Source organism: Lissotriton vulgaris, chromosome 5 (assembly GCF_964263255.1).
Source record: "Lissotriton vulgaris chromosome 5, aLisVul1.2, whole genome shotgun sequence".
Taxonomy (NCBI): Eukaryota; Metazoa; Chordata; class Amphibia; order Caudata; family Salamandridae; genus Lissotriton; species Lissotriton vulgaris.
The window spans coordinates 1,414,722,687-1,414,742,661 of NC_141693.1; the positions used below are offsets into that span (position 1 = coordinate 1,414,722,687).

The 19,975-nt window shown below is 44.2% G+C and overlaps 1 protein-coding gene across 1 annotated transcript in view; it reads left to right on the forward strand.

Annotated features, from left to right (window-relative positions):
* The window catches only part of KCND3 (potassium voltage-gated channel subfamily D member 3), a 950,457-nt gene that overhangs the window by 531,889 nt on the left and 398,593 nt on the right, over window positions 1–19,975 (forward strand). The gene's annotated exons all lie outside the window — the stretch shown is intronic.

Sequence of the window (19,975 nt, forward strand, 5' to 3'; positions counted from 1 at the left end):
AATGCATCTGGACAAAGTGCAACGGGCATTCCTGCGGTTCTGGTAAACAGGAGAACCAAGCTGCTGAGGTGAGCAGGGAAAAAAAGCATCAGGGACCTTCATTGCGCATATCGGTTACAAAGTGCCTGCAAGTGCCACGACCATCTGTGCAGGTGGACCATTGTTCGCCTACCTTTTTGTGTTAGTTGCAGTTCTTGATGGATGTATGATGGTACCACGCGTGCTATTACCACGCGTACCGTTACAACGCATGTTTTACAACGCAAGTCGTTACCACGACTTGCGCTGTAGGGTGCGGACTTAGGAATAGTTTAATTTACTATTCCAACACCAGTCCCCGTGGATAGTAGTGAAGGTGTTGGAATAGTAAATTAACTATTCCTTGTCCTTGAGCGCCCTCCAGCGCAAGTTGTGGTAACGACTTGCGTTGCAAGAGACGCGCCGTAATAGTAGCGTGGGGTAACATCCGCGTTGTAAAGGATGATCCCCGTTCTTGACGCTCCTGATCATGTGAGCCAACTGGCATTGTTCCTCGGGAGCACCCTTTAGTGTGTCTTAAAGCAGGGATGTCCCTCATGGGCCTCTTACCTCTCACACTCAAAGGGGCATCTCTCATTGAACCACTCTGCACTGGCTGGTGGTAGTGCTCCTAAGTTTAGGATAAACAGTACCTGCAGTCACAGTATGATGCCTACACATACAAAGTATGTCTAATGGCCCCTTTGTGTTTTTGTGTGCCATAAGAATTCCACACAGTGAACTGTGTGCACGTGGTAGGGAGTTTGCAACCAGTAGTGATGCAGCTGGCTGAAAGGCTCATCACAAGCACATCTTTACTTGTGTAAGTGGTGTTTCTAAGGTGGGGTCAGTCCCATCCCAACTACTTCTTCTGTTTTGTAGCTGCAGGGACTCTCTTTGGATGGAACACACAAGGTGTAAGGTCTCGTCAGAGTCCCTTACAAAGTGGGACACTCTACTCCAACCATGATTGGTTGTATTTTTTCCTCTTAGAGGAGAAGAAGTTGGAAAGCACTGCTTACACTCTAATGGCCAGCTCTGCTGCTACTGCTGGCTAAGCCTGTAAAAAAGCCCCAGGCAGTCCATGAGGTCTAAAAACACTGATCCGTGGCCAGAACCCTCTCTACCCCATACTACAGATTAGTGGAAGGTAGGCTCCAGAATGTAATACATAAGCGTAGGTGAGCTGAGTGGTGACTCTATCTGGTGAGCATATTGCCTCTCTGCACCAACGTTATTGGTTTGTTTTTCATTGAAAAGTTCCTGATCTGTTACCAAAATCCCTTTAAGATGAGCCAAAACTCCCACCAGACAAAAACTTTCTTGCAGGAACACTAATTACCAAAGTTAATATCTTGACATTTTTATTGTTGTCTGAAGACTGCTGGACACACAAGGAGCTCCGAAGTGCATGCTTTTAATCCACATTCTTTTTAAATACAGCAACCCAGGACTCAACCCACCTCCCATAAGCCACCTCCCCACCCTCACCGAGGTGAGCGCCAGGTGTGGTTGCGGCAGTCACACTGCCCTAAAGCCGGGCATGTGTGTAGTTAATAGTGAATGAATTGCACGTTTTGACCATAACCATGGGTCGCGCCCCTCTCTGTCACCCGTTGAGCATGAACATTTGTCCTTCGGGGAGTGTTGAGCTGGTGGCCCATTGATTCCCTCTTGATCACTCAGGTCAGTGGATGCCCCAAAGGGAATGATTCGACTGCATCCTATGGCAGGGGTCACACTTATCTTCCTGGACCGTCACTCCATTTGCCAACCTAGAAGACACCTCTCCTTCCAAGTGACCCTTTATCTCTCTTTCTTCCAGCGTGCTTTCTGCTTGCAACAGCAGGGTCGTGAACAGTAAGCCTTACGGACCTGAAAGAAAGTGACTCAGCTCCGGCAGGAGCATTGCAATCCATTTTGCAGGGCTTTGCTTCTGATCGGGTATCAATTGTCAAAAACACACGTTTGTGAGGATTTATTGAATCCAGTGCTGAAAAACCGAATCATGTAACATTCCTAGCCCCGCCTCTGTGGAATGTGATGAGGTGCCTCCGATTCTCCCGTATCTCGCAATTATTAATTGCCCCAAGGCTTAAAATGCCCCCATGAAGTGAGGGTTGGGGCTCCCCTGCGCCAGGAGGCTGCAGGCACATGTGTAACACCCTGATTAAATCATTCCATTGTCACAATAATTGCATCACAATTATGTTGTGTTCCTGGTATGCCTTAATTTCAGGAGGGCTCCAGGGTTTGTGATCATGTGATATTTTTTTTTATCTCAAATGCTGTATAGTTAAGGTGTCTGGTATATCACTTCACTGTGCTACATTAACGCTTTGTGTTCTATATATTGTGTTTTGTTTGCTTTGTGCAACCTATCCATATTTCTATTGTAAATACATAGGGGCAGCTTTATGAAGGACTTGTGCCGCCGGTGCGTCACTTTTTCCCATGTTAAAAAAGACGCACCGGTGGCGCAAGGCCTTCATAAATCTGCCCCATAAATTTTGGAATCCATTCAAGAATTGTGTATTTATAAAACCTAAGTACCCTAGCTGGACATTCCCATTGTTGTTCCAACTGTACTTGGGAGGACAGCTTTGTCTCACAGACCGAGTACCCAGTGTACCAATTAGTAGGAAACATCGGCGTTTTCACGTTTGTAGTGCAAGTATTGGGTGATAAGCTTGGTTTTACATAAAGAAAAGCAATTACGTTTCTAACTATGCGGCCACACCATTTAGAGTCATTTCGAAGAGTAAAGAAAATGTTTTTGAAAGAATTTCTCATATGGAACACTACTGGAACAATGAACGAAAAGAAGAAAACTTATTAAGCGCAGTGTTCACCCTAGGGCATTCTAGCGCTCAATAAACAAACTGAGTACAGGTCATAGACAACAACCATCCAGCAACATCCTTTGTTGGTAGTAACATACAAGGAAGGTCTTCAGAACCTTCCGAAAGCCTTGCATATGGCTTTGATCTAAAGGGAACGTTTTTTCTTCCCCGGTGTCCTAGATATGAAGGTGCTGTACCACCCACCTTTCTTAAGTCAGGATACAGCAGACAGCTTTGAGTAGGATCTCTGTGGGATACATAGTGGTTGGTTCTGATTGCTGGAGGAGTTGTTTTGCTTTCCCAGAATACCCTAAACATCAGACAACAGTTGTAAACAGAATTCTTTGTCAAATAGCAAACCAATGCAGTGCTGTTCTTGCTTGAGAAAAAAGGCTTGAATTTCCGTAGTTCTAACCACCACATTTTTAATCCGCTGCAAACCTCTCTAGCGTGAAATTGTAATGAAAACCTTTTATATTTTATGTTTGCACAGAATCCCTTTTCGAAGGCATTTCTCAAAATGTATGAGATACATGATGACTTTCATTCCAAAGGTTGTGCTTCTGTTAATATTTAATTCAAGTTTGCAGTTATTTTAACAATTCTAACTTCTGCAGATACTGGTAAACTCTCTGAATGTACATGTATCTGTTTCCCTTTAAATTATAGGCGGTTACCAGCCTCAGAAGGTGGCCTAGACTCAAGGTCTCAATACGTTATTATGCTTGCACTCCTCGCACTCATAAATCCTTTCATCCACCTAGTAACACGTTCTTGCATTCACTCATCTACCCATTTACAATTAAACATGCATGCAAACTCAATAAGCATGAGCAAGATAAAGAAGAAAAGTAGAAACAAGAAAACATGCATTGCGTAACACGGCCGGTATGACTGACAATGTAAAATAGTACTATACATAGTGTATTAATATTTTGAAATTCCATCATGGCCACCACATTTAGAAGCAATTTTGGACTGCAGGACAGGGACAAAGTCACAAGGTCAGGCCAACCACAATGGAGCGGGTAGAGTACATTCAGGCCCACTTCCAAGGGTCCAGGAATGGAGTGGCTCCACTTGGCAGGATAGGACTCAAATATGGGAGAATTCAGGTGCTTGGTTCAAGGTTGTTGGAGCCGTCTGTCCCTGAGGCTCTATTTAGGAGGTCGGCCAACTAGCACTTGAAGTCACTTTGGGTTCCTGGGTTCCATGGTTGCAGGTCCAGTCCTTCTGATTCAGGCAAGAAGGCAGCAGTCAACAGGGCAGCAGTTCCTTCACAGTGGCAGTCCATTCAGTAGCACAGCAGTCCATCTTCCTGTCAGAGTATCTACAGGTCCAGAAGTGTTCTGAAGAGCTGGTGTCTGGAATCCAATATTTATACCTGGGCCTTCCTTTGAAGTGGGAGTAGCTTGTAGAGGTTTCCATTTGAAGTCCATAGGCATCTTCCCTTCCCTTTCTCTGTCTCCAGACTAACAACAGGGGTTATGAAGCTCTTTGTGTGGAGGCAGGACACAGCCTTTTCAAGTATAAGTAGGGTTGAACTCAGCTCAGTCCTCCCATCCTGCTAGTGATGGTCCATCTAGTCACACCTAAGCTCTCGTTTGTGTGAGGCTGTCTGAGAGGAACACACAAAGTACAACTGTCAGCTACACCTAGTCATGTGACTCAGAGATGGGCTGCAGGCTGCAGGTACTAATGGCTATGGCAGGTTAATGCTAACCTTCTAAAAGCGGCATTTTCAAAAATGTTATTTTAAAAATCTGACTTCATCATGAGGGAGTATTTTTTATTGCAGCTTTAAAGACACCAAAGATGAACTGGTTACCTGCCCCTATTTGGAAATTATCACTTATTAAATGCAATAAGGTAACTCCATTGCTATCCTATGGGGGAGGTAAGCTTTGCAGTAGTGAAGAATGAATTTAAGAGATTTTCACTACGAGGGACATGTAAAACTAAAAAGTACATGGCCCATGTTTTAAATACACTGCACTCTGCCCTTTGGCGTGTCCAGGGCCTACTCTAGGGGTGACTTAGATGTATTGAAAAGGATGATTTTGGCCTAGAAAAAAGATTTACTTTGCCAGGTTGAAATGGCAGTTTAAAACTGCACACACACAAGCTTCAATGGCAGGCCTGAGACATGTGTAAAGGGCTACTCCAGTAGGCGGCACAAGCAGTGCTGCATGCCCACTAGTAGTATTTCATTGACAGGACCTGAGCACAAGTAGTACCACTTTACTAAGCACTTACAAATTAAATATGCTAATTGGATAGAAGCCAATTCTTCCATGTTTTAAGGAGAAAGCACAAGCATGTTAGCAATGGTTAGCAGTTGTAAAAGTGTGCAGAGTCCTAAGGACAACAAAATTAATTCAGACAAAAATAGGAGGAGGAAGGCAAAAAGTCTGAGGATGATTCTGCGGACTAGCCCATGTCCAACATCTGATCATCCAGGTTAATGGTGGGGCAGGCCTAAACCCATGTTTGGCATTGTCACTTTAGGAGAGGCACAATTAGTGCTGCAGTCCACTGGTGACATTTAACTTACAGGCCCTGGTGACACTTTGCACCATATAGTAGTGACTTTTAGGTAAGTTTGATATGCCAATTAGGTGTATAGCAATTCGACATTCTTTTAAAGGTCAGAGCACATACACTGGGCACTAGACAGCAGTATCCCATAGTCCAAAGAGCCCAAAAACCAGAAGAAAAATATAGCAACCAAATGGGGGTGACACTGCTCAATCAAATGATTGTATTGTATTGTAATTGCATTTATATAGCTCTTACTACCCCTGAGGAGGCATCAAAGTGATTTTTGGCGAATAGCATGTAACTCCGGAACCCATAAAGGATTAGTGGTGAATCAGTATAGTGAAATATGAAAGTAAATTGAGTGGTGGATATGTTGGTCAGTTATTTGGATCGAGAAGGATAGCGGAGGGATAGAAGAGGGAACAAGTTTGTATTTATATAGCGCTTGCTACCCCTGATGAGGTATTGAAGTGCTTTTTCGGTGAGTAGCACACTACTCCGGAACCCAGAAAGGATTTGTGGTAAATTAGTATAGTGAAATATGAAATTAATTTGCGTGGTGGACCTGTTAGTCTGTTATTTGGATTTTAAATGATAGTGGAGGTAAATTATGGAGCTCATAGCAGTAGGGGGAGGATTGTGATGAGTAAAAGGGAAGTGGAAGGGGAAAAGTCAGAGGGAAGGGATTAGAAAGGGTTATTTTGGAGATCATAGTATGTACACTTGTTTTTAAATATGTGGGCATCTTTCTCAAAAGTGCTTCTGAAAGTTCTTTTTTTGTTGATCACATAAGGTCTGTTGAATTTGGCTTGGGACCATGGTTTAGTGTGATTTAGCAAGTCAAATTTAAATATAATACCATGAATGACCCAATTACCATTGGTTTTCATACTGGATGTTTGTGATCACAAATATTCCGATATAGGTTGAATCTATGTGTTCACCTGTACTAGAATTCATTTAATCAGCTTCTATGGCCATTTGCCCCAAAGTTCTAGTACAAAGTATTTTTGTTACCTGTTTTATTAGTACCTTACACCCAAGTGGTAACTCCTTGTGTCCAATGGAAAAAGTGCATGTTAACACATGCAAATTAGATGCAAAATGCATGCTCATGTTGCTATTTTTTTTTAACTGTATTTATTATTCGAGGGCATGTAAATCAGGGGCCATATTATCAAGAACAGCGATAACATTATCGCCGCTTTAATGGCAGGAAACTGCCGCTAAAGTGGCGATAAGGGGCTTGATAATATGCCCTTGTGAATTTCCATAGAAGGCCAGCGTTCCAGTAGAACCTGGGCTTCTTTGGGAATTCATAAGGGCATATTATCAAGCCCCTTATCGCCGCTTTAGCGGCACAGTGATAATGTTATCGCCGTTCAAAATAGTATGGCCCCAGATACTTTCAGCAAACGCTCGTTGCTTGTTGTTTCCGCTTGCCATAAACATCTGTGTCCATATGATCCAGTATGCATTTCTTAAATGATCCAATAGTCCTATCACCAGAACTCTAGTCAAGTCCATATGCAGCACGTGTAACAGTACAATGTTCATTTTATTGTTCATATCACTACTTTACTGCAATTGGTGAGGCAGCTGAGTGGATTTTGGGCCATATTATCAAGGACGGGCAATACATTATCGCCGCTTTTATCGGCAGGAAACTGCCGATAAAGCGGTGATAATGGGCTTGATAATATGCTCTATGGAATTCCAATCGAAGCCCATGTTAGATGTGAAGACATCTAACATGAGCTTCGATTGGAATTCAGTAGAGCATATTATCAAGCCCATTATTTCCGATTTATCTGCAGTTTCCTGCCGATAAAAGCGGCGATAATGTATCGCCCATCCTTCATAATATGCCCCTGGGTCCTTTCTCTTCCCTAGCGCAAAGAAGCTGTTTAGTTAAGGAACACTATTTAGGAGCTTAAAACATAAATCGTAACATAAACAGTTGAGATTGTCCCTTATTTCCGATGCACTTGAAGTGTGTATCATCACAACCAAAGCCGCAATTCCTAACACAGCGCTGCTTTCTGTCTTCATGACGCTGCATCACAGGATGCTCAGATGTGTGCGCGAAGCGACATCGAATAGTCCTTTCTGCAGAGAGGACGGATGCGGTGAAAGGCAGAGGGGCCAATTTCCTCAAAGTGCCTGACCCTCCTCCCAGTGGAGAGCGTGTGGACCCGCTGCTGGTTCGACAAGAGAGGGGGAATCCATTTCAGGATCTGCCGCCTCCTTTGAGGGTCATCACCAATTCATTTGTTTCCATCCAAGCATCTGTATTACATTACACGGCGGTGGGCACCGCAGCCGCACAGGAGGCTCTGGCATTACAGGGACACAGGGCTCTTAGATGTGCACAGTTCCCTCTTCATTTGCTGGGAAAAAGTGGAATTCCTGTGGTGACCTGTATTTGTTGACATCCAGAGAAACTGAAAATGCTGCCTTGTGATAGTTTTGCTGTACAAGAAAAGCTGAACTGTATTTACATGCACGTGAGGTTTTCTGCAAGAGTAAGGCGCTGTAAAGTGTGAATAAAGACTGATTCTGACAGTAAGAGCTGTCTCTTGTTCAGTCTATCCCTTTAATCTGAGGGAGCATGACCTATGTTGATGTAATTCTGACTCCCAGTAACAGCAGTAAAATGACATTCAGTGATAGATCACAGTCACCTTTAAACAATGGTTATAAAGTGATGCTGCAGAATATTAATATTGTGAGAAAGAAGGGGTTTGGCCCAAAAAGGGGGAGGGCAGGTAGGGCCTACTAACAAGAAAACTGAATATTTACCTGAACCTCCAATTATTCGGTTATAGTGGCAGTTGGATCCTTGTACACTTAGAGTATTGTAAATATTTACCCTCTCAGTTTAGGAGTTTTTTTGTGTTGCTTAATATATTCAAATGTGAATTGAATCTATATATTGCAACTGTTTCTTGACTGATTAATTGACTGATTAATTGTCACCATATTTTTGTATCTTTCATTTATGTAAATGTATTTTTGACACATTCATGTGGAGTTTCAATGTATTGTTGTATTTTTTAGTAATAGTGAGATTGTCTGTTAAGTAGATTATGTGTCCTTTTTTGTGACTAAATTTGACCATGAAAAATAATTAAAAGTAAACATGCAAAATTGATTGCCAAGATAAACGCATTAAATTTCGTTTATTGTTCTGTATTAGTAACATAACCGAATAATTGGAGGTTCAGGTAAATATTCAGTTTTCTTGCAGAATATTAATAGACACAAAAAGCAGGTACTAAAATCATACAATGTTAAAATGTTGGTGAATCCACGGGGTGTTGCAAACAAAGCCTCTGGGTGTTAAAAGCAGCAGCATAAGGCGGCAACTACTGCCCTTCTTCACCTTTTAGTGCTGCCATAAAATAACTAAACGTATGTTATACTTTTGGCCCAGTAATGATCCATGAATTGCTTGCAAAGATGTATTTTCACATAAATTCTCATGATCGATTGGTGATTGGCCAGCTCAACATTTAGTCAATTACTGATATGCCTTAAAAATCAGCAGGGTTCCAACTTGAGAAAGTTAACAGGGGAAGCAGCAGGACAGGACACAGCCACGGATTCCGCCCCCAGGGCTATGCAGATTAGCTTTCTCTTACTGATTGATTTACTGTTACTGACGGGTGACTAATAAAGCTTAGCAGCCTGCACATTTACACTTTAGCACAATCTAGCTTAAATAATGCACGCATCCAGTCTGCAATGCATGGTTAACGTGTACGCTCGTATTCGTTATGACAAATATTGATTGCTTTCACAGTTTAGAGAGGATCAATAATTCACACACTTAGGGAAGAAGCAGTGGATGATATTAAAGTACATCTGCTGAAATATTGCATTTGCCCACCCAGTAGAAGTGGTTTTTAATTTCTGTACAGCTCTTTAGAGCGCTGATGCCAGTACTAAGTTAAGAGTGCCTCTATTTTCAGAAATTCTTTTTAGGGAGAGGGAGGGACAGGGGACCAAGTGAGTTGGATATATTTTTTTTTAAGCCAATGAAGCAGAAAGGCAGTGCACCACTATTTTTCATCTATTATAAACCCTATTAGAAGTTGGGTTTCTCATAGGCAGAGGTATGCACCCTGTCCAAGTACAAACCACAATCCTAGTCAGGGCAAGAAGAATGCACAACATAATGGGTAAAGTATTTGAGCAACAGTTCAAAAGTAACACAGTGAAATCACCACAAAAAGACTCCACACTAGTTTAGAAAAAGAGATTAGGATTTTATGAAAAAAACAAGACCAAAATGACAAAATCCTAATAAGTAGAGTCAAGATATACATTTTTAATGATTAAAAGTGAAAAATAACGCTTAGAAGCAATAATCGCCTAATGGAATTATCTGGTCATGCTGGACTGGGGCAAAGTCAAGAGTTCAGGCCGACCGCGATGGAGTGCGGGCCAGATACAGCAGCCACACAAGGCCAACTGACAAAAGTACCCTGATCCTGGTCGCAGCAGCGAGATGCTGGGTGCACCTGAGTGATGGGTCAGTGTTGATCCCGCAGTCGAGGTGATGCAGCAATTTTCTCCATGCAACAATGACGATGCACTGGCTCAGACGATGAAGCCCCATTTCTGAGATGCCTTGGTTCCGAAGCTGATTCACCGGGTTTCTCCATGAAGTCGAGGAGATGCCTTAGTCGTCTCTCTGCAGTAGCGGTAATGCAGTTGTGTCGATGCATCGATTCCGATGGTGATGTACTGGTTCCAAGTGCGATTTATCTGTTCTGTTCCCACAACAGCAGTGATGCGACAATTCTGCTCATGCAGCAGAGGATGCCTCGATTTGGCTGGAGCAAGCACCTGGATCCACTTACAATGGACCAGGCACAGGAGCCGGGTTAAGACTATGATATCCCTGAGTTTTAAACAGGAGGCAAGTCAGCATGTCCTGGGAGAGCACTCTAGGTTCAGATCAAAGAGTTCAGTTCTTCCTCAGCAGGGCGGAGAGTAGCATGCAGCAGGGAAGCACAACAGAAAAGAAAGCAGTTCTTCCAGCGCAGCAGTCGAACAGAGTGGCAGTCTTTGTAGCAAGACATCATTCCTTCCTCCTGGCAGAGTCCATTAGTGGTTCAAAGGACCAGCAGTGTCGGATTTGGTGGGGCCAGAGACACAGTACTTATACCCAGTAGCTCTTTTGAAGTGGTGGTGATTTCAAAGAGGGCCTTTGAAAAGTGTAGAAGTCCTACCTCCCAGCTCTGGCTTGAGACTCACTGCAGGGGGTATGAAGCCCCCTGTGTGTGTGGACAGGACACAGCCTATTCAAGTGTATGTGTCAGATCCTCGCTCCCATCCTGCCCAGGATGGCCCATCTGGATGTGGCTGGCCACTCAGTTGCACCTAACCTTCCTTTGTGTGTGGCTGTCTAGAGGGAAAGCACAGAGGGCCATATGTATCAAAATGTCATTTTGCGATTCTCAAATAGCGATTTTTTGTGAATCGCTATTTGAGAATCGCAAAATGCTATGTATGTAGGATTTGCAATAAATTTTGCGAATCCTACATATTCCTTAATTGCGAATCTCATATTGCGATTCGCACTTAAGGAATACCTCCCCATTCATTCCTATGGGCCAAGAGGTCCATAGGAATGAAAGGGAAGACATTCTCAATTTGCGAATAGCAATTTGCGAATCGCAAATTGAGAATGCTATTTCAAGGGTGCCGGGGTGTCCAAAGGACACCCTGTTGCACCCCTGAAATAAGCATGTGTGCACATGTGGCGCACATACATGCCCTACAGGCATGTTTGTGCTTCACATAGCACTTTGAAAAACACAAAAAAGTGATTTTTTTTTTAAAAATCGCAAATTACCACTAACTTGAAGTTGGTGATAATTTGCGATTCCTTAAGGCGAAATTGCACTTTTTTGGTGCTTTTTACATTGCATTTAAGGAGTCGCAAAATTTGCAATTCCTTAAATGCAATTGCAAAATAAGGAATCGCAAATTTTGCCATTCCTTATTTTGCACGCAGATTTGCTACATACATACCATTTAGCAAAAATGCGTTTGCAAACATTTCGGCGTTTGCGAACGCATTTGTGCTTGATACATATGGCCCTAAGTCCAACTGTCACCCACCCCAATCATGTATTGGTAACAGGCTGCTGGCACACAGAGCTAAGAGCAGAGAAATTCCATTCTTCTAAAAGTGGCATTTCTAAAATAGTGATGATAAATTTAGCTTTGCTAGCAAAGTGGATTTATCATTACCATTCCAATGATATGAACCATGACAGAGCTGCTCCTACATAATCAGAAATTACAGCTTACAAGTGTAATAAGGAAGTGCCAATGTTAATCTATGAGAGTCTCACAGTTGTGAAAAACGAATGTGGGTGTTGTAAACTTCCAGGACATGTCAAACTTAACTGTACATGTCCTACCTTTAAATTTCACAGCAACTGCCGTATAGGCTACCTAGAGCCTACCTTAGGGGTGACTTATATGCAATAAAAGGGGGGTTTAATTCTTGGCAAGAAGTTTTAAATGTTAAATGCTGAGTCGACACAGCAGTAAAACTGCACACATAGACTCTGCAGTGGCAGGCCTGAGACATGTTTAAAACACTATGGCTGCTAAGGCAATTCCCCTCCTGTGCTGGAAATTGCTATTTGGCTTTATTCATGACGAGCTCAGCTCGTCATGAGCATGGAAGGGGTTAAAATTGTTACTTATGTGGGTGGCGCAATCAGTGCTGCTGGCCCACTAGTAGAATTTAACTACAAGCCCAGGGCACATGTAGTGTACTTTACCAAGGACTTATAGATAAATCAAATATGCCAGTAGTGGATAAGTCAATCCAATCACGTTTTGGGGGAGAAGCACATGCCCTTTAGCACAGGTTGGCAATGGTAAAGTGCTCATAGTCTTAAGGCTTTTAAAAAGACATCGGCAAAAAGGTGAAGTAAGCAGGCAAAATGTTTGGGAAATACAACCCTAAGGCTGCCAGGTCTAACAAGCCTCATAATCTCAGTTTGCAATAAGGTCAGGCGAGGACAAATTGAATGATGCTAATTCAGGGGAGATTCGAATTTGTTTTAATCAGAACTATATTTGGGTAATTGAGCTCCATTTTCTGAGGGAAGATAGAGATGAAGATATTTTGCAACTTTTTAAATCCATGGTGAGGAGAACAGCCTTTCGCATAAAACAGTGCTGCTTTTTTATTAAATAAATATTGAAATCTATGTGTTGATGGTTAGGCCCCCACCGGCGGGCAGCGTGTTGTTTCTTGTAACCCTTCTGATTGGGACGTGTGCTCTGAACAGCATAGAGAGAAGCACACACATGGCAGTAGATACATTTTCACCTTCGAGTGCCCTCTTGTGCCACCAGTCTTACATCCCCGCTGGTATCTTACCACCATATCCTGCAGTGCAAACCAAATACTACTCCCGCGACAAATCGCTGACTACCAGCTATCTGATATATGAAATAATATCTTTGTATCATAAAGCCAGAGCTTAAGAGGAGATGTAACTCCAAGCGGATGACAGGTTATGGACAAAAAGGTTATGGATTCAGAGCACCTGTCCTCAGATAAGACCAGGCCCGTCCAATCTGCTTCCACATCTGACCTTAAAATTTCCATTTCCATCAGCCTGGCTAATTCTACTTTCCAAATACTTGAAAACAAAACCATTTTTTTCTGCAGCTTTCACCCCCCAGTCACTGTACCTGACGACACAAACAACCTATTCACACCACTGCCACCCCACAGTCTTCGTCGTACAGAGAATGCTTCTTTTACTCATTTCAACTCTACTACTAATATACAACTCACTCTAAGATTATTTTGTCCCGTTTTAATAGGTGTTGCAGCTGGTCTTAAAACAGTTTAATACCTTTATCTGAAATTCTACCTTTCTTGGAAAATTTTTTTTTTTTTATTCTGGAGGTTTTACATAGTGAGTACAACTCACGTTACAGTTGTATGTAAAATGAGATAGGTTTTCCTTCACACATTTTTTATGATTTTATTATGAAACAACCGTGCACTTTACTAGGTGTGCAAGTAGTTTTAGAAAACTAATGGGGCTGCTGGATAAAACTTTGCAAAAAGATTTTCCCTTGTAAGGTACCTCACAAGAAGCTTTTCTAAAAAAAAGTAAACATCTCCTGCAAATAAGGTTGAGTACATTCGACTACAGAAAATATGCCAAAGTCGCAAAACACAAAGTCAGCAGAGTAAAACCTCACCCACCCCCAGGTTATTTAGGTAGGGCAGTTAAGCACAACCGGGGCTCGAGTCGGGGTACCACACGGGTGGACAGAGTCCCTCCACTTATTTTACCGGGGGGACACCGTCCCCCCTGCCAAACAGCTGGACTTCACTCTTTGGCCTCTCTGGAAAGAGGAGATTGGCACCTTTCGTCGCGTCACTTCCTGTCGTGACATCACTTCCGGTGATAGCGTCCCCCCACTTATTTTTTTATGACTTGTGCCCTGAGCACAACACTCCTTGTATGCTGGGGATCCCAGAGCACGTGAACACTTCTTGAGGATGAGGAAACTTTACATTTCCATAATTCTCTTGCTTAACTATTCACATTGTACAGCTCCCTTAATATTGGCACTCAGTATCACTTCTGAAAGGATGCCTTGTGCTTTCTCTGCTACAAAAGTGTCAAATATTGGATACTTCACAAATTCATCGTTCTTTTCCTCTGATTGACTATAACATTATGGTTAGAGTAGGAGTTTTATTTCGAGTCCCATCCATATTTCAATGTGTCCCCCATCTGTCTGAACATTATGAATCATAACGTGGCAGATAAGATGCATCGGTAAGGTTGATCAATCAAGGCAGCAGAGCTATATGTGAATTACAGCCTGCGATAGCGACTCTGATGTGTGATTATTGCTTTGGGTTTAACTGGCGAAGTTTCAGCAGCTCAAGTTTCATGCAGTCATTCAGAGGGAGGGAAAAAAGAAAGAAGGGTAAAACAGAGCATTTCCCATTTTGGCAATCGGCTCTCTGCTTCAGCAAAAACCTCTAAACTAAATTATACCGAATTTGGTATGAAAATAGAACTTTTTTTAGAACAGTGCATTGGCTTGATTTGGAGAAAATAAGTTCAATAGGTTAAATTAAAGAAATATCATGTAGTTAGCCTGAGTATAATTTGAGAATCTGGATGGGATTTTTTTCTTCTCCCTTTGCAATTTCAGTTTGGAAGACTCAAAAATGCTGTGGCCATCTTTACAGGACGTGGGGCATGGTAACTGTGTTCCGAAATGGTTTGCAGCTGCAAATCAGCTCACAACCTATCCAGCCTTTGTTCTGTGAATTGCAGATTCCCTTTCATCACCCCTCCTACTTGTAATTCGTAGAAGGTCGCCACACTCCTTTTAGGGTGTCAGACAGACTTTTCTGGCTCGTAAAAAGCCTGTTGTAAACAGTAGAGAATTGTTTTTAGTGGTCACAAACCACGTGACTTTCCTAGCTGCAGGCTTTTGACCACAAAGTACCTCTGGCCATCAGGCACCAGATGCCTTGAAATCTAGGCTAACCTTTTTCTCCATCATTCTCTGCGAATCTTACTGAAACTCCATACTGATGTCGACAGTTGTGCATCTCTAAGAATTTCCTTTATATTAGAAACATTTAATTTGAGAGAAGATACCAAACAATAAAGACGTTTGGGAAGGTTAGTTGTCAGAAACTCAGAGAATCTATTTTATTTTGGCATTATCAAGCTACCGTATCTCCAGAACTAAAATACACCTGCATTCACCACGTTTTACTTGTACTTATAAGTGGAGGTCCTTGCTGCTGCAGATAATTTTTCTAATAATGTGTATTGTCAAAGACTTCTATTTCCATTCATTTGTTGGCACAATCCTGATCATAAAGATCTTTTTAACCATTCAAATCTTTCATTTGGTGGATTTTTTTTATTTCTATCTCCTATTATGTGTGCATATAATGTATATAACTATGTAGAATATACATTACTTTGTGCATTCTATTCACTGTACTCTGTCATGTTCCTACAAACCCCAGCTCCAAACAATGGGACAGATTCACAAAAGCACCTCTGAATACTGGGATTCCACAGGAGTACTCTTTTACGTCCTCTTACATGCTTTTTTGAACCTGCTGAAAACATCCAACACTCTATTAGTGCAAGAAGGGCATACATAGACTTCTCAATGTTTATAATTTTATATGACTATGACTCGGATATTTCTATTTTATTCCCGTTTTAGATATCTTGAAGCTGATTCATAAAGGCATGTGAGGATACAAGAGTACTCTTTTAAATACTATGACGTGCCTTTGTATATCGACCTGACTATGAGCAAGTCTTGGACCCCACGCACAGTGCCACAGATGCACCTTGTCGTGGCCATCTTACAATGCCGGCCTTTGCACAGATATAAATAATAGCTGATTTTGGTCATTTGCAGAGTACCAGCTGTCATCCTCGCCACACCACTCTGTCATCATTACACGTTCCTATTGGACAACACGGAGTAGGCGGCCCTTCTGGTAGAGTACATGAGTAATGACTGTTAGCAGTAGGTGTTTGTAGCAGTGGAATGGAGGTGATTGGGTGGATGGTCTAGTAGCACTTCAACAGCCATTGTAGACATAGCTACTCTTTGAGTCTCCCATAGTACAACCATCTCGTAATCCCGCACAGGGAAATACATATGCTACCAGGTTGGGGTTTTCCTTGGCACACTTTTCTGTTCGGAATGAGGCAGAACGTGGATTTCAGGGTGTCCCGTGATGTCACTTTTGCGAGCAATTTCCCTATTCACAAATTTGTCAGTTTTCTTCCTGGTAAAGTATGAAGATTATCTATTGTTCTTGCTGTGTCCTGAGGCGGAAAGCCGGGGCTGTTGTGCTATATTTTAAAATGTGAAACTCGCGTTTACTTCATTTTTGTGCTTTTAAAATCACTCGCACTCTCCCCTGGGCACTGTAGAGCGGCACTTGGCACGGGCAGCAGACCCCAGCGCTACCACGCTGCCTCGACCCCCTCCTATGCCCCCAACGATCTCGGCACCGCGTGGACGGTGACCACGCCCACTTTAGGCCACGCCCCCTTCAAGCACCAGCTATAAACGCTGAATATAAGCGACTGGCACTTAGTTCTTGCTGTGTCCTGAGGCGGAAAGCCGGGACTGTTGTGCTATATTTTAAAATTTGAAACTCGCGTTTATTTGATTTTTGTGCTTTTAAAATCACTCGCACTCTCACCTGGGCACTGTAGAGCGGCACTTGGCACGGGCAGCAGACCCCAGCGCTACCACGCTGCCTCGACCCCCTCCTACGCCCCCAACGATCTCGGCACCGCGTGGACGGTGACCACGCCCACTTTAGGCCACGCCCCCTTTTGGGCTTCACCCACTTTAGGCCACGCCACTTGGGCTACGCCCACCCCAGCAAAACGCCATTAAAATGTGTCTGGCCAGGAAGCGCAGCGGACGAGCGCAGCGGGAGCGCCGTTTGCGCGCCGAAGGCGCGCCTAAGGCAAGCCCGTCTGCGCCCGTCCGCGCTCGCACAGGCTCAGGGCCAGAACTTATGCCGGGGTCAGCTTCCAATAGGGTGAGTTACTCCCGCAGGGCCCTCCTAAGTCTCAGACCCACCACCAACACAATGTGTAATTATGTTCATGACTTAGACGGATCTTTCACTAGTTGTGCACTCTGTCACCCAGTCCATCTTCAACTTACCGACCCTCCTATTTCACACCCTGGCCTAAAACTAGCTGAACTGAATTGCAGGTCGCTCCCCATGCATGCTCTGCTCATCAATCACCTGCTTGTGGACCACGACCTAGACATCTTGTTCCTTACGGAAACGTGGCTCACCACTCACTCGGACTCGGATGTGGTTTTAGCCCTACCCCCGGGCTTCCTCATACAGTCCCAATTACGCCCCTCTGGCAGAGGAGGCGGATTAGCCATCCTTCACCGGGATCATTTCTCTTGCAGAATTAGCGATGCCGACATCTCAGACTCTGAAAGTTGCCACTTTACCATCCAGCTGGCCCCGACAACATCGCTGGCTGGCCTTCTAGTTTATCGGCCCCCGGCCATTTTGGTCCCTTCGCTAGCGCCCTTCTAGTATCAATATCATCACTGGCCCATTCAACGTCTAATTTCACTGTACTAGGAGACCTTAATATCCATTTCGATGACCCCCTGGACACAGGGGCCGCCGACTTGATCCTCGACTTGGCTGCCTATGGTCTCCAACTGACCAACTCTGGAGCCACCCATATCAAGGGTCACCTACTAGACCCAGTCTTTACTAACGTCCACACCCTCCAGGCCAAAACGTCCCTCCCCCTCCCTTGGACGGACCATTTCCTGGTCCCTCTCTTTTTGCCAGGAGAATGTAGGAAGCCACACAAGCCCGTCACCTACATCCAGGACAGGGCATGGTCCAGGCTCTCTACAGAGGACTGGGCCAGAGCCTTGGACTCTACGACCCCGTCCCCCTCTGAGGACCCTGTCACTGCGGACAGAAATTTCAGGGAGTGGATCTCCACTTCCCTCGACTCTATCCTCCCCATAAAAACTTGTGAGGATAAAAACGGAAAGACAGGATCAGCCCCATGGTTTTGCCCGGAACTCAGAACCCTCCGCAAGGAATGCAAAAAAGCAGAGCGACTGTGGAGAAAGGACTGGCTCCACTCCAGTAAGGACGCCTAACGTAGGACGGTGAGAAACTATAAATCCACCCTGAAACTCGCTAAAGCCTCATACTACGATGCAAGAATAAAAAATGCCACCAATTCGGCGAGAGAGTCTTACCTCATCGCTAAAGAGCTTCTGAAAATACCGCTACCCCCCTCCCCCAACAGGTCCCCCCCGGGCAGGAGTGATGAACTTGCAACTTACTTCGACTCCAAAATCTCCCGCATCTTAGCCTCACTCCCACCCCCCAGTCTGCCAAACCACAGGAACAATTAATCTGTATGTGAGACCCCTCGCTTTTTTGGCAGAACAAGCTGGTCTCACAATTTACTCTTATGCTGATGACACTCATGTCATCTACTCACTTTCTACCAATAAAAATCTTCCTACTTCCTCCCTACAGTCCGGACTGAAACAGATATCTGACTGGATGCTCAGGCACAAATTAAAATTAAACGGGGACAAAACCGAACTGCTCTTGTTTGGTCCAGACACCTCACTCTGGGGCCCACAACATTGGCCTCCGGAGATGGGTCCTCTACCTACCCCACTGTGACAGCCCGCAATCTTGGGGTCCTCCTTGATAATCAACTATCTTTCAAGCAACACGTTGTGAAAGTCTCCGCCACCTGTACCCCCATCATCAGGTGGCTGAGGAAAATCACGTGGATGCTACCTGCTGACACCCTAAGGACTGTAGTCCAGGCTCTTGTCACCTCACGCCTGGACTATGGGAACATTCTACTCCTGGGTGCATGTAAGGAGGTTACCAGGAAGTATCAGGTGGTACAGAATATGGCAGTTCGCCTTATATGTAACCTGCCTGTCAGAGCCTCGGCCGCTTCTCATATGCGCAAACTGCATTGGTTGCAAATTGAGAGCGGAGTCAAATTCAAAGCACTCTGTTTAATGCACCGGATCAAGACTAGTAAAGCCCCGAACTATCTATCCTCTTTGGTGCAGCAATATGTTCCCCCCCTCACACTTAGGTCTTCCACTCAGAACAGGTTTAGGATACCGAGTGTTAACAGAGCTAAAATGGGAGGGCGCTCGTTCTCCCTGTTAGCACCTTCCTTATGGAATTCCTTACCCCAATTCTTGCGTTCTGAAATGTGTTACTTGACATTCCGTAAAGGAATTAAGACCTGGCTTTTTAATACTTAATCTCTGTTTCGATGTTCCTTTCACCCTGCTTACCTTTTTGTTTGCGTTAGCGCCGGGAAACCTCCGGGTAGCTGCGCGCTTAACAAATGTAATTATAATATAATAATATTAATGATGCGCCTCCCACCCGCACAGGAAACACCCCACACCCACAGCTGACTGCGTTTAGGGCGGTTTCCCTGGACGAAGAGGGAAAGACTCTGGCCAAGATGAAAAGCGGCTCCCCTTGTGACCCCGCTCCCATGAGATTCCTTAAAACAGTTGCTCCTGCTATCGTGCCCCCTATCACGGAGATGATTAACATCTCGCTGTCCCAAGGCTCTGTCCCTCCGAGCTGGAAGGGGGCAGTAGTTAAAGCTCTTCTTAAAAAACCCCAACTGGACCCCGCCGACCTGGCAAACTACAGGCCGATCTCGCTCCTCCCGGGTATTAGCAAAATGGCCGAAAAACTGGTCAACGTCCAACTGTCCCAGTTTCTCGAATCCAACAACCTACTGCGTCGGTCCCAAACTGGGTTCCGTCCTGGCCACGGCACAGACACTGCCCTCCTCGCAGTCATCGAGGAGGCAAGGTGCATTTTGGATTCAGGGGGGTCAGTGGCAGTGATCCTCCTGGACCTTAGTGCAGCCTTTGACAGGGTGAACCACCGTGTCCTGCTCCACCGGCTGGCCAGGGCAGGACTAGGGGGCACGATG